This window comes from Felis catus, chromosome B1 (genome assembly GCF_018350175.1).
Source record: "Felis catus isolate Fca126 chromosome B1, F.catus_Fca126_mat1.0, whole genome shotgun sequence".
In the NCBI taxonomy this organism is placed as follows: Eukaryota; Metazoa; Chordata; class Mammalia; order Carnivora; family Felidae; genus Felis; species Felis catus.
Genome location: NC_058371.1, coordinates 15092668 through 15105231, shown reverse-complemented (window position 1 = coordinate 15105231; position 12564 = coordinate 15092668). Strand labels below are relative to the sequence as shown.

The 12564-nt window shown below is 44.1% G+C and overlaps 1 long non-coding RNA gene across 3 annotated transcripts in view; it reads right to left on the bottom strand.

The window, feature by feature from the left end:
• Nucleotides 1-5988: 5988 nt before the first annotated feature.
• Nucleotides 5989-12564, bottom strand: part of LOC111560091 — a 35173-nt gene continuing 28597 nt past the window's right edge. For all 3 annotated transcript variants that reach the window (XR_006596259.1, XR_006596260.1, XR_006596258.1), the window contains one exon: nucleotides 5989-6215. This is a non-coding gene — a long non-coding RNA (uncharacterized LOC111560091). The remainder of the gene's footprint in view (nucleotides 6216-12564) is intronic.

The following is a 12564-nucleotide window of genomic DNA, read 5'->3' as shown; positions in this document are numbered from 1 at the left end:
GGAAGATACCTGGAGCAGAATTGCAGGGCCATATGGTAACCTTATATTAAACTTTTGAGGAACTACCGGACCATTTTCCAAGTTGGCTTTCCCACCAGCAGCGTGTGAGGGTTTCTCCACACCCTCACCAACACCTGTGGTCATGTCTTTTTTTCATTTATAGCCATCCGAGCACACATGAGACCCCACTGTGGTTTTGATTTGCATTCTCTAATGATGAATAATGTTGGGAATCTTTTCATGCTCCCATTGCCCATCTACCTATCCTCATGAGTAAGTGTTCAAATCCTTTGCCCCCTTTTTAGACTGGATTTTTGCCTTTTATTAGTAAGTTGTGAGAATTTTTTATATATTCTGGATGCAATCCCTTGTCCGATATATGTTTGGCAAAAACTGGGTTTTTTTTTTTTCCCCATCCCCTGGGTGTCCTTTTCAGTTTTTGATAGTATCCTTTGTGGTACAAGTTTTTCATTTTGACAAAGTCTGGTTAATTTTTTTCTGTCAGTCGTGCTTTAGTGTCGTTAGAAGGCTTTGCCTAACTCAAGATTATGAAGATTTACTCCTCTAATATAGCCCAAGAGTTTTACAGTTTTAACTTACACTTAGGTTCTATGACCCACTTTGGGTTAATTTTTTGTGTATGGCGTGAGGAAGTGATGCTACCACATTCTTTTGCCTGTGGATTTCCAGTTGTCCCCGAATTGTTTGTGGCAAAGCATACTGACTTTTCAGAAAAATGTGAAAATGATTCTGTGGGACATAAGCACCTAAAACAGTAACACTCTAGAAACGTGAATTTTTTTGTACTTCAGATTACACAACACCAGACGTGTAACACAGTGCTGTTTCCTCACCCTCCCCTTGACCAGGTTAGGCCCCTGCTCTATACGCTCCCTCCACACTAGCTACACGTAACCCCCCTGTGGTTCTGTCATATACTAACCAAAATTCTAATCACATAAATAAAGTTATTGTTTAATACTGTTTTTCTCACTGGAATTTCCACTGAGAAAGGGGGTGACAGTGTTTCTTATTCACCTAGCAAAATGCCTGGCACGCAATAGGTATTCGATGGATATCTGCTGAATGCACAAATGCCTTGGCATTTTATTGTGTTTTCTTCTCATTTTCATAACTGCCCCCCCCCGCCCCCCCGCCGCCCCAAATCACAAATACCTGTTAAAGTTCCTGCTTCACCATTTTAATCTCACCTCCGGTCTTCTTATCTAACCCCATTTTTCGTAAGTAATTACTTACCTTGGTTTTTCTTTAGTACTGAGAAATGTACCTCACGATTATCTTTATTTCTATTTCCTTGAATTCATACATATTCTATTCTGCATTTTTTTTGCAAGCTAAATATGGGAACAATTACATTTTTCTCTGTCTCATTATAGTTTTCTTAGAAGCAGAGAGCTTCCCTCTCTTCCTCCTGTCCTTTGGAATGTAAGGATTTGAGGGGACCCTAATCATTGGCATCCCTGCCTTCTGATTAATTTTGTATCTAATTGAAGTGGACCCAGGGTTTGGTAGACGGAGAGTGAAGCGTCACCTTTATTACAATAAAGCTCATAGGGGCGCCTGGCTGGCCCAGTCGGCAGAGAATACGACTCTCGATCTCGGGGTGGGGAGTTCAGGCCCCACGTTGGCCATAGAGTTCACTTAAAAAACAAAAGTCCACAGCCCCCACAATGAAGCTGATGGTTATGGACAACGTGGCTTATGACGCCACACCTCCGAGTCACACACATGGGCCCACCGACGCCCCGTACCCGTGAGTGCCCTGCAGCCCGCAGGAAGGGAAGCGAGTGGTGTGTCAAGTCTGAAGGCACAAAGACCGACGGACAGCAGCGCTGGAGGTAATTCCCTGAGCGCTAAATACGGTTTCCTCTCTGCGCCGTCCAGCGCTCACGGGCCCACAACTAGCTCTTAGGGGGCGTTGCTGCGGCGGTTCCAAAGGTCGCCGAAGTGATTCAGGAGGCCTCGGTGTGGCCTGACTCCTGGGGAGGCCACGTGTAAATGCCTGTAACTTGGCCCTCAGCCCTCAGAAAGGAGCTCCCGGCAGCTCACTGCACTTTGCCTCCGCCTGAGCCCCCTGGCCTCGTGGCCTGGCCCGGCATCCCACTGTGCTCGGCCTCGGGGCACTTCAAGTGGGGTCCACATTTTTGCCGGAAGCCCTTGTAGATAAGGTGTAGTTCTATGAAATAACATTCTCCCGGTTGTGAGTCTTAGCAACTCTTGGCAAAAGAATAATTTTCATTCCTAAAAAAAAACCCCAAAACTTTTTAGTCCCGTAATTGCCAACGGAGTTTGTTACCCCCTTGGCAAGTTTAAAACACAAATAATTTCATCAGGGCAGAGCCCAGGCCTGGCTTATTCCCCTCTGCATATCTAGATCCTGGAACAGGGTCAGGCACATAGTAGGTTCCCAAACATTTGAAGAATGGATGAGTCTAATTTTTTTAAAAGAGCATGCCGACTATGTGGTACAATTATTTGACGTTCTAGAGCTGCCCTGGGGACAACCTGCCGGTGTAGAAGGAGTCCCTAGAGAGAAGGTTCAAGCTGCTAGAGACAGAACAATAGCACACACCACATCCTTTGTTATGCATGAATTGCTCGCTCCCTGCCAAAAAAAAAAAAAAAAAAAAAAAAAAAAAGATGTCCAAGCCCTAATCCCTGGCACCTATGAACGTGACCTTACTTGGAAATAACTTTATGAATGTGATCAAGAGAGGTGAGGTCACACTGGACTATGGTAGGTGCTACTCCAATGACTGGTGTCCTTATAGCAGAGAAATTTAGATCCAGAGACACGGGGAAGAAGGCCACATGGCAGTGGAGGCAGAGGCCAGGGTGACGCATGTACAAGCCACGCATCACCAAGCACTTCTGGCAACCGCTAGAAGCCGGAAGAGGCAAGGAAGCAGCCTCCTCTAGAGCCTTCAGACGGAGTGTGGCCTTGCTGCCACCTTGATTTCAGATTACCAGCCTCCACAACTGTGACACTGCATTTCTGTTGTTTGAAGCTACCTAATTTATGTTAATGGGTTGCATCAGTCACAGGAAACTAATACACCTTTCATATTGCCTTCGGGGTGAGTCTAGCTCAACTAAGATTTCTTGAGCCCCTCTTTCACACCAGTACTGTGAACATTTTGGGGACACGTAGAAGGAAAAATACTGTTACCGTCCTCATTGAACTCAGACCACAGTCATTTCATTCCTTCCATTTTTGAGCAGAGTTGAATTCTCGGTTCCGTGGAACAAAATGTTTCGGTTGCTACGGGCAATGCATGGAGAGGGTCTCAGAGAAAACAGGAGTAACACCGCGAAAGAAAGCATCTGCTCTAGAGCAGCAGAGCTGGGGACAGGAAGCTCACTCGTGCTCCTGATGGAACTTGGTCCATTGCCTCCTTTGGTTGGGACCTCGTTCTTGGCCACTGGATGCCCCCTCCGATCTGCTCTTTGCCTTCTGTGTATAAGTATCCTTCGGCAATAGCAAGGCTGATCACGTTACTCATCTGGTTACAAACCACCCTTGTGTCTTTCATTCCTATAGACTTAAATTCCAAATTCGGCTTCCAAACCACTTCTAGGGTTTGACTTCCCCCCACATCTATGTTCCATATCAGAGCTCAGCTGATCACCGTGACCGTGCCATTCTCAACTCTCTGACATGGGCCCCATGTCCGGCACGTGCCTTCATACTCTCTGTCTAGTGAACTTATACTTACCCTTCATGGCCTGGATTCTGTGTGACGCCTTTCATATTCCTTTATCGCTTCTTTTATTACAAAAAGCAAGTCACACTACAGTGTAATAATTTCTTTGCAAGTGTTCTCCGACCAGGGTGTAAGCTAAGCAGAGTGGCAGGGTTGGGTTGTCTCATTTTTTGGAGTCTTCCGACAAAGTCTGGAGCAGTGACGAAGTCAACCACAAGACAGTTGATAAGTGGTGAATGAATGAATGAATGAATGAATGAAGTGAAGAGGTTAGGACACTCTAGTCAGAAGATCTCTGAGTTCGGACAGAACTTCTCAAAGTAGGGAGGGATTGGAAAAGCCAGATGCAGGAATGTTTTGTGGAAAGGAACAGGGTTTGACAAATGACTAGCTGTGTGACACGGGACCCAGAGGGCAGGAGTTTCTCTTTCAGCATTTCAGCAGGCCCCCTCTTTAGCCATGAGCAAGAGAAGTGGAACAGATGGGAAGAAAGAAGATAAATTAGCTCTGTCTTCACCACGTTTGATTTGACTTTTCAACAAGACTACCACACTCTTGTACTGTCATTTCCCGAAGCTTGGAGGAGACAGCAGAAGGGAGTTTAGAGCCTCAGACGCCCAAGATGTAGCATATGGAGGAAGAGGAAGAATCGCAATCACCGTGTCCTCCTTCCCACGCGTTCTGAATCCTGTCCGCCTTTGCTCCTGAGAAATGGGCAGTGGGTGGCAGGGGGAGGTGGGGAAGAGCTCTCCGAGGGAGGAAGAGTGGTGTTTAGGAAATCCCCTTCCTGGGACAACCCTGTTTACACTTCTCTCTCCTGTCTTTCTGCTGCTTAGGATAAGGGCAGTCTGGCCTCAGAGTGACATCAGGGAGACAAGGAGGAGCTGAACTTCTGCCACATCCCAGAACAAGCTGGTCCCCAGAAGCCACCTCCACTTGCACAGTTGGTGACAAGGGCCAGAGGGACAGGGCTGGGGTGGGGAGGGTAGGGGAAAGGGCAGGAAAAAGGAGACAAGGAAGCCATTTTGCCTGCTCTCTCTCTCTCTTTTTAAATGTTTGTTTGTTTTTGAGAGAGAGAGAGAGAGAGAAAGAGAGAGAGAGAGAGAGAGAGAAAGCTTATGTATGAGCTGGGGAGGGGCAGAGAAAGGAAGACAGAAGATCTGAATCAGGCTCCATGACAGCTGACAGCAGAGAACCTGATATGTGGCTCGAGCTCATGGACCATGAGATCATGACCTGAGCTAAAGTCGGATGATTCACTGAGCCACCCAGGCGCCCCCCACTTTGCCTGCTCTTAAATCAAAGCAGCAGAAGGGAATTCTGGAAGCTTATCAGAGTTCAGACCACAGTCCATTCCAACAAAGAGGTATTTGGGGGTCAAAGCCCCAATGAGTAATAACCATTATTTCCCCGGACCATCCCTGGGGGTCTGCATGAAGTTGTAGGTGGCTCATGGAGGATTTGAGCATTCCAGGGTCCAGGCTGCTCTGTACATCTGAAACCCTAAAACCGGCACCAGGGTGGTGCCTGGTATTATGACACGCATTTTACGCACGCTATCTCTTGTTTACGGAGGCAACCGAAAAGCCTGGAGAGTGAGTGACTTTCCCGAGGTCACACAGCTAGGAAAGACAGATCCAGGTCAGCAGGGCTCTGGGGGAGGACGCTGGCTCGGCCTGCCCTAACCCCTCCGGTCTCCGTCAGCACTCTCTCAAGCCCCCACCCCAGAAGCACGCAAGCAGGGCAAAGCAGGGAGCCTGTCTTGCAAACGGCTCAGACATTCTCTTAGGAACCCCCGCACAAGCTGACACCCCATCATCTCTCACACGGTTTCTAGAGCTGCCACGCATGACCCCAGAGCTCCCAGCACATGGCCTCTACAAGCTCCCGAGGAGGAATACCATGTTTACATAGGTGCATCGTGTTGTAAGCTTGACAAATTCAAGTTTTTAATTTGGGGCACTGGTTCTCAATCCTAGCTAACCCAGAATTACCTGGGTTATTTCTCACCAAGTGATTCTAACGTTCTATTTCTCACCAAGTAATTATCTCACCAAGTGATTCTAACGTTGAACAAGGAATGAAAAATACCCAAGAGGAAGAAAAAAAATGTGATAAAAGAAGAAAAATGTGAGTAGAAATTAGGCCCTTTTAAGAATCCTAAGGGAGCATGGATGGCTTGCATAGTTTTACTGTTAGAGTTCATCCAGATTAGGAAATTCATCGTATTCCGCCATGTTACAAAAAACACCTCTCAGCGCACTGGCACTTCTTCAGTACTTTATAATAAGGATCAAAGTAAAAGAAAATAAAATCAGCTAGAAAATGGCTTCGGGTCTGACCCAGACCACGGCGAGGATGAGCACTGTGCCCTACAGAGGGCCAGAGTTCCTTTGCAGCCTCCTACTGGTTACTTGCAACTCAACTTCATCAGAAACACCCACCGGCCACACAGGAAACCAGCCCACTGCTGGAGCCCGGACACAGCATCTGCGAGAGTAGAGACAGACAAGCAAGAGGCCTTGTTTGGGGGCCCAAATACGGCGTGCTGTGGAGGCTGGACTTTAATCTGTCTTTGGTAGAAACTGTCTCACCTGGTTTACTCGTCAGTTTGAACTAAGAAAATCAAATCTAGCGATTAAATGAACACAGACGGACTATAGTAAGTCTGGTAGGGACCAGGCATCTTAGCATTGGGAGACCCATTTAGAGTCCATAAAATGTTCTGTGCAAATACTCAGCAAAGGGATTTTGTATCTTGAAAGGTCAGACCCATTACTCTCTAGGAAAAGGCCATCTACTGGGTGCTCTCAGGCGCCAGCCCAGGGCCACATGCGTCATGGAGCTGCTCTTGCCAGGAGTCCAGAGAGGACGGGAAGGGCCAACAGAGCCATGGAGAACACATCTGAGAGGCTTTGAAGGTCCCCGCATAAGCCACACGTGTGCCTGCTGTGACAGAACATAAGCATCCTCCGTGTGGGATGTCCCTGCCCCAGCCGAAGGCCACCACTCCCAGCAAGTATAGTAGTGAGATGTTAGTCCTCAAATCTTTGGACTCTGGTTGGGTGATGGGAGGGGGCGTCCCCTTCTGGCCCCATGGTTCCATTTTATTTTTTTAATTAATTATTTTTATTTTTAAATATAATTTATTATCAAATTGGTTTCCATACAACATCCAGTGCTCATCCCAACAAGTGCTCTCCTCCCTGCCCATCACCTACTTTCCCCTCTGCCCCACCCCCATCTACCCTTAGTTTGTTCTCAGTCCTTAAGAGTCTCTTATGGTTTGCCTCCCTCCCTCTCTGTAACTTTTTTTTTCCCCCTTCCTCTCCCCAATGGTCTTCTGTTAAGTTTCTCAAGATCCATATATGAATGAAAACATATGGTATCTGTCTTTCTCTGCCTGGCTTATTTCACTTAGCATAATACCCTCCAGTTCCATCCAGGTTGCTGCAAATGGCCCGATTTCTCATTGCCAAGTAGTATTCCATTGTATATATAAACCACATCTTCTTTATCCATTCCCATGGTTCCATTTTAAATGAGGTTTCCTTCTTCAGTTTCACAATATTGATCCTTAATTATTTCCCAATGGTCTTTCCCATGTGTCATACATGAACATGAGCAGCCATTTCTGTGACAACATGGTATCTATTTTACCAAAAACTCCACATCCTGTAAAGCTGTACCCTAAATGTCACAGGACTTATGGAAAAAGATGTTGAAGATGACTTCTTAAAACCTGTGCAACTTTACAATCAGAGCAGTAACAAAAGCAATAATTGGTACTTTCACTAAAAATCCAGGTAGGTGGCTCAATAAGGCTGGAAGCTGCTTAAAAGATGTGAAAAAGAAATGGTGGCTCATGGCTGGGCACTGGAGTTCTGAGCACATTTAATATTTTTCTTAAAGTTGAGAAGGATTCTGAGAAGATGATATGGCAGATGATGACAGTTTGCTTTTTAAAATCTTCCTGAATCCTTACTTTAACAGGTCAGGGCAGCTGGCCCCCAAAACCAGCAACCGTATGGCAACATTTACAACACAATGAGGTTACAAAATATCTTCAAAACCCCAAGATTCAAGTGGATGGGGACAAAGTACCAATGCCTCTGGGGCCTGCATCATGTCAGTGTTTGTGAGGGAAGAGGCAGAGAGAAGCAATAGAGCACCTGATGGACGTAAGAACAAGGTCAAAATAGTCAGTGTGTGTTCCTGAAAAGCAGAAAGTGTCAATTGGAAGTCAACAGCTGAAATTGAGTGAACTCTGGCCAATCCAACAGAAGGAGGGAAGAAGGGATGTGTATCTACTATGAACCCTCAGAGCTGATAAACAGGGCTGACTTCTAGGACAAGACCCCAAACTGAGGATCTGCTGGAAGTTCAATCAGAATCCAGCAAGACAATAGAGATGAGGGAAAGAGAAGGTCTAGGTAAGCAGGACAGGAAAAAAAGAGCCAGGAATTCCAAGAGAGCAAGCCTCCATAGTTTTGAACAAGAAGATACTGTATAAAATTCGAAAAACTATCCTGAACCACAGCTCTTTCTAAAGTGTAGAAAAACCAATTTCACATAAAAATGTGAGAAATACTGAAGTCAAATCCCATACTAGGTTACTATTTTTGAAGTGATAGCAGAAATTACGGTGCAACGGCCAATGAAAACATGCTAGAAAGGACTGATCACAAAACAGATCAAAACCATAACTTACTATTTCAAGATGAATTAAAATAGATGAAGAAAACAATGTAAGATATGGAAGAACAACATACATCAAATTATAAAAACTGAGAAAGGATTGAACTCAATAAAGAATAAGAGATAAAAAACATTTCACACTGAAATCTGAACTAGAGGGAACAAGAAGTTAATACAATAGGTAATAGGAGAAAGAGAAAGTTAAAAGGGGAAAATTTCAAAAATCAAAATTAAATTAAGAGATTAAAAGATTCAAGAGAAAGTGACAAACACTGAAGACAGGTAAAGAACATCTAATATACGGTAATAGGAATCAAAGGAGAAAATGAAAGCAGAGGAATGGAACAAATATTAAAACTATAAAACAAATGAAAGAAAAGAAAGTAAAGGAAAAACTGACACCAGACTGAAGGAACACTCTGCACACCTGAGAATATCAACCAGAACTGGATTTTAAGAACCCCTCCCCAAATTACTGGATTTTAAGAACCCCCCCCCAAATATTTTGGGAATTGCTGGATTTTAAGAACCCCCCCCCCCAAATGCTTTGGGAATCTAAGCAAAATGAGGAAGTAATTTATGATGAAAAGACTTTTCAAACACAAAATTCATGGCAGAAGAAAACGGACTAACATGTTTATGACACGAACAGAAAGGACACATGAGCCGAGGGTTTTATATCCAGCACAACTGACTTTCAAGTATGAACGGTTCCAACTGTTATCAACATGAACAAATTTAGGCAATATACTGAGCCCATGAGTCTTTCCTGATGAATCCATCAGAGAACATGCTTCAGACAACTGACAAGAAGCAGGGAAACTCAGGCCTGGGAACGAACACGGATAACAGTTACTATCCACCAGGGGAGAGACTGAAGCATGCTGGGCGATGTGCTTTGACAGTGCAGGCATGGAATAATGGTTTTCAAATAGGTAGACGGGGAGAGAATATGCTCCCAAATTAACTATTATCAACCATCTTGTTGGTGGTGGGAATATCTGGAATGCTATTCTGAGACTATTGTGTAAGTAATGGAGCTTTAAGGTACAAGAGTCAATATGGGATGTTCTAACTCTATCATTCCTGTATCACTGACAACCAGGATTCTCAGTGTGGAAGAATGGAGATGAGGATATAACCTAGGGGAAGTTAAATAAAACCTCTATGTCCTGAATTCGAATTTGAATTATCAGTGACAAATCTTAGGGAATTTATCTTTAACTATATTTTTTTCTAGCCCTGTCCACTAAAAAGACTTAGTAGCAATTACATATCCAGTACATTCTTAGTATCTAGGTTGTGGTTTCTAAAATACCACTTCCCACTAAATCAAACCAGTGTTTCTTTAAGAAAAAGCTGGTTTCATGTCATCTCAAATATGTACCAGAAAAAAAAAGGTAAGGGAAAACCTAAAGAAAACACACCAAAATATTAGTGGTTGTTTCTGGGGGTTGTAGGTGATTTTAATGTTCTTCTTTATGCTTTCTGCATTTTAAAAGTCTTCTATGATGAACCTATGGTTGAAAAAAAATTTTGACCTCTAAAATAAAAAGACAGTGAACAAAATTATGTTATGAGTACATATAAAAATAAAATAAGTATTATTAAAGTAGATGTTTTGAAAGAAGATCATCAGGCAGCCAAAGGACAGCCATTCAGAATCTTTTTTAAGGGAGCCCTTTCCTGAGGTAGTTATACACACATTTGTCTCTCTTGACACAAAGATTCCTTAAGTCTACTGGCAGAGATGGCCTGGGACCACGTTATGAAATGGGCAGGCCATGGATGCCCATGCGAGACTCCGCCCTCTCCCAGAGTCTGCTGCAACCTGACTTACAATGTTCCGTCCGCTCTGTAGGGAGCAAGAGAATGTAGGCAGGGCAAGACATCGGCTTTCGTTCTAAGTGCTTATCACTTGGTTCCTGGGAACTGGGGGGTATAGATAATTTCCTTCCAGAAGACATAGAATTTTAAATAAATACGAAATGGAAGAATGCACCTCCAACCTGAAGTCTCCCAACATAGACATAAAATACTCCTACTGGGGCAGGAAGTTGGCACACAGTATGTCTTTGGTAGAATGTTTTTATTAGATGTGTTTCCTAGTAGGTTTCAATGACCACAGCAGACGTCAGTGGTCAGGGAAGCGAGGGCACAAGAACGGTTGCCAAAGAGAGAAGTGATTCAGTCATTTACTTTAGATCCCACTTTCTTGGCCAATCAGCTACCAGATGCCTCGACTTCCCTCCTGCAAAATGAAGGCCATCTGGCTTGTTATTCATTTTGCAGGGCTGCAGTGAAGGTTATGAGAAGGTGTCTATAAATACCTTCAAAGTCCTGGGTAAACTGGTTGTATAAGCAGAAGGCATTGCACACGCACAGCTATCTCGGCATGCACAAAAATAGAGGAAGTTCAAAAGGGGGGTTCAAGTCTTAAAAATACACCGCAGTGCGGGTTCTCGGCTGTAGCAGGTGTTATTTAGGTCAGCGGATGCAACTGGCTGAGAGCACGGCAACGATAAAGTACAGGACAGAGACTGATCAGCAGCCTTTGGAGCAGGCTCTGTTTGCCTGGGATGTGTATGCACGTGAGTTGTCCCATGGCCTGAAGGGAGGAAGCCAGAAGTTCCTGGAGAAGACAGCATACTCCATTCCAGGGGATGTGCTCGTGTTCTCAACACTCAGGGTGTATGAGAATCACCTGGTGATTTTGAGAAATGGCAAAGTCTTACCTCTGAGCAATCTGCAGATTGCTCAGGAATCTGCCCTTGAATACCCCAGCTCTGACGCATCCCAAACTTAGAGAATCACCGGTCCAAATTTTACAGTCTGAAGGTTTATAGGAAACGGACACATCACTGTCTGGAAGCAGAGGCGGGCCCGGCCTCTCCAAATTCTAACTTTCGTTCTAAATTTTGCTTCAGAGTGGACAGTGGAGAGAACAAGGGAAGTACCATTTTCTGGGGCAGACTCCACACCACTATTAAACACAGTCACTTGTGTACCCAGAGTGGCAAATGGCAGCTGGCTGAGGTGATGCAGTCAGTTGGAGCAGATAAATATTCTATACTCACGCTGTCTGATATGGTGTCCACCAGCCATATATGCCTACTGAGCACTTAAACCGTGCCGAGATTTAAAGTAAGTACGCAAAAAGGAAAGAATATAAAATATTTAATTAATATTTTTCTGTTGATTATATGTTAAAATGATGTTTTGGAAATACTGTATTAAATAAAATGCTAAATTAATTCCACTTGTTTCTTTTTCCTTTTCTAAATGAGATTACTAGAAGTTTTTAAATTATTTATGTGACCCCCATTATATTTCTGTTGGACAGTATTGTTTTAGGGGAGTACGGTGCCTGGGTTTTAATTTATGGAATTCCTTGATCTTGGAGCGTGCTCCTTCTGGGTAGTACTGGTGAGCCGAGAGTCCCTTCGTCACTGCTATCTTAGCAAGGTGGCTAAATTGTAATGGCCCCTCAAGAGAAAAGAGGAGACAGGCCCGACCCAGCTCGTTCACTAGTCCAAAAAGCCTGCCAGACATAAATACTCCCACAATATGGAGAATCAAAGGGTGTAAGTCAATTAATAACTGAAAAGGTAATAGAAACCCCAACAATGTCCAAAACTTGTGATCACAGGGTGCTATAGAGTAGCTCTCTCTCCTGGTGCCCTGCTCTTGCCCCATGCCCACAGGGAAGGGAAACAGAGATGGGGTGAGGAAGCTGGTACCTCAGTTCTAGAGAGGCAAGAACAAATGGGGGCCATCTCACTTTCTCCTGCAGTAGACCTTGTACCTGATACAAGCTTATCCAGTCCTATCTGCAGTGACTTGAGAATACACTTTGGAAGAGTACTTTTTAAATTTAAAGTAAGTTATTACATTCTTATTCAGTTGTTTATTTTTTATCACTGGCCCAGATGCCAATAAAGATATTAAAGCACTTCCAAATTCTTGTCAAATAACAGAACAAGCAGAGAGCAATTTGTAGGTTATTTGGGAGCACAACAAATTTTACACCTAGAGAAAAGTGTAAGAAAAAGAGATTCTCACCTTGTTAACTAAACTAGAACTGAAAATAAAGATTCAGATGTGTCCTGCCTTCCTGCCTTCCTGGCTGCTTTGGGTGCTA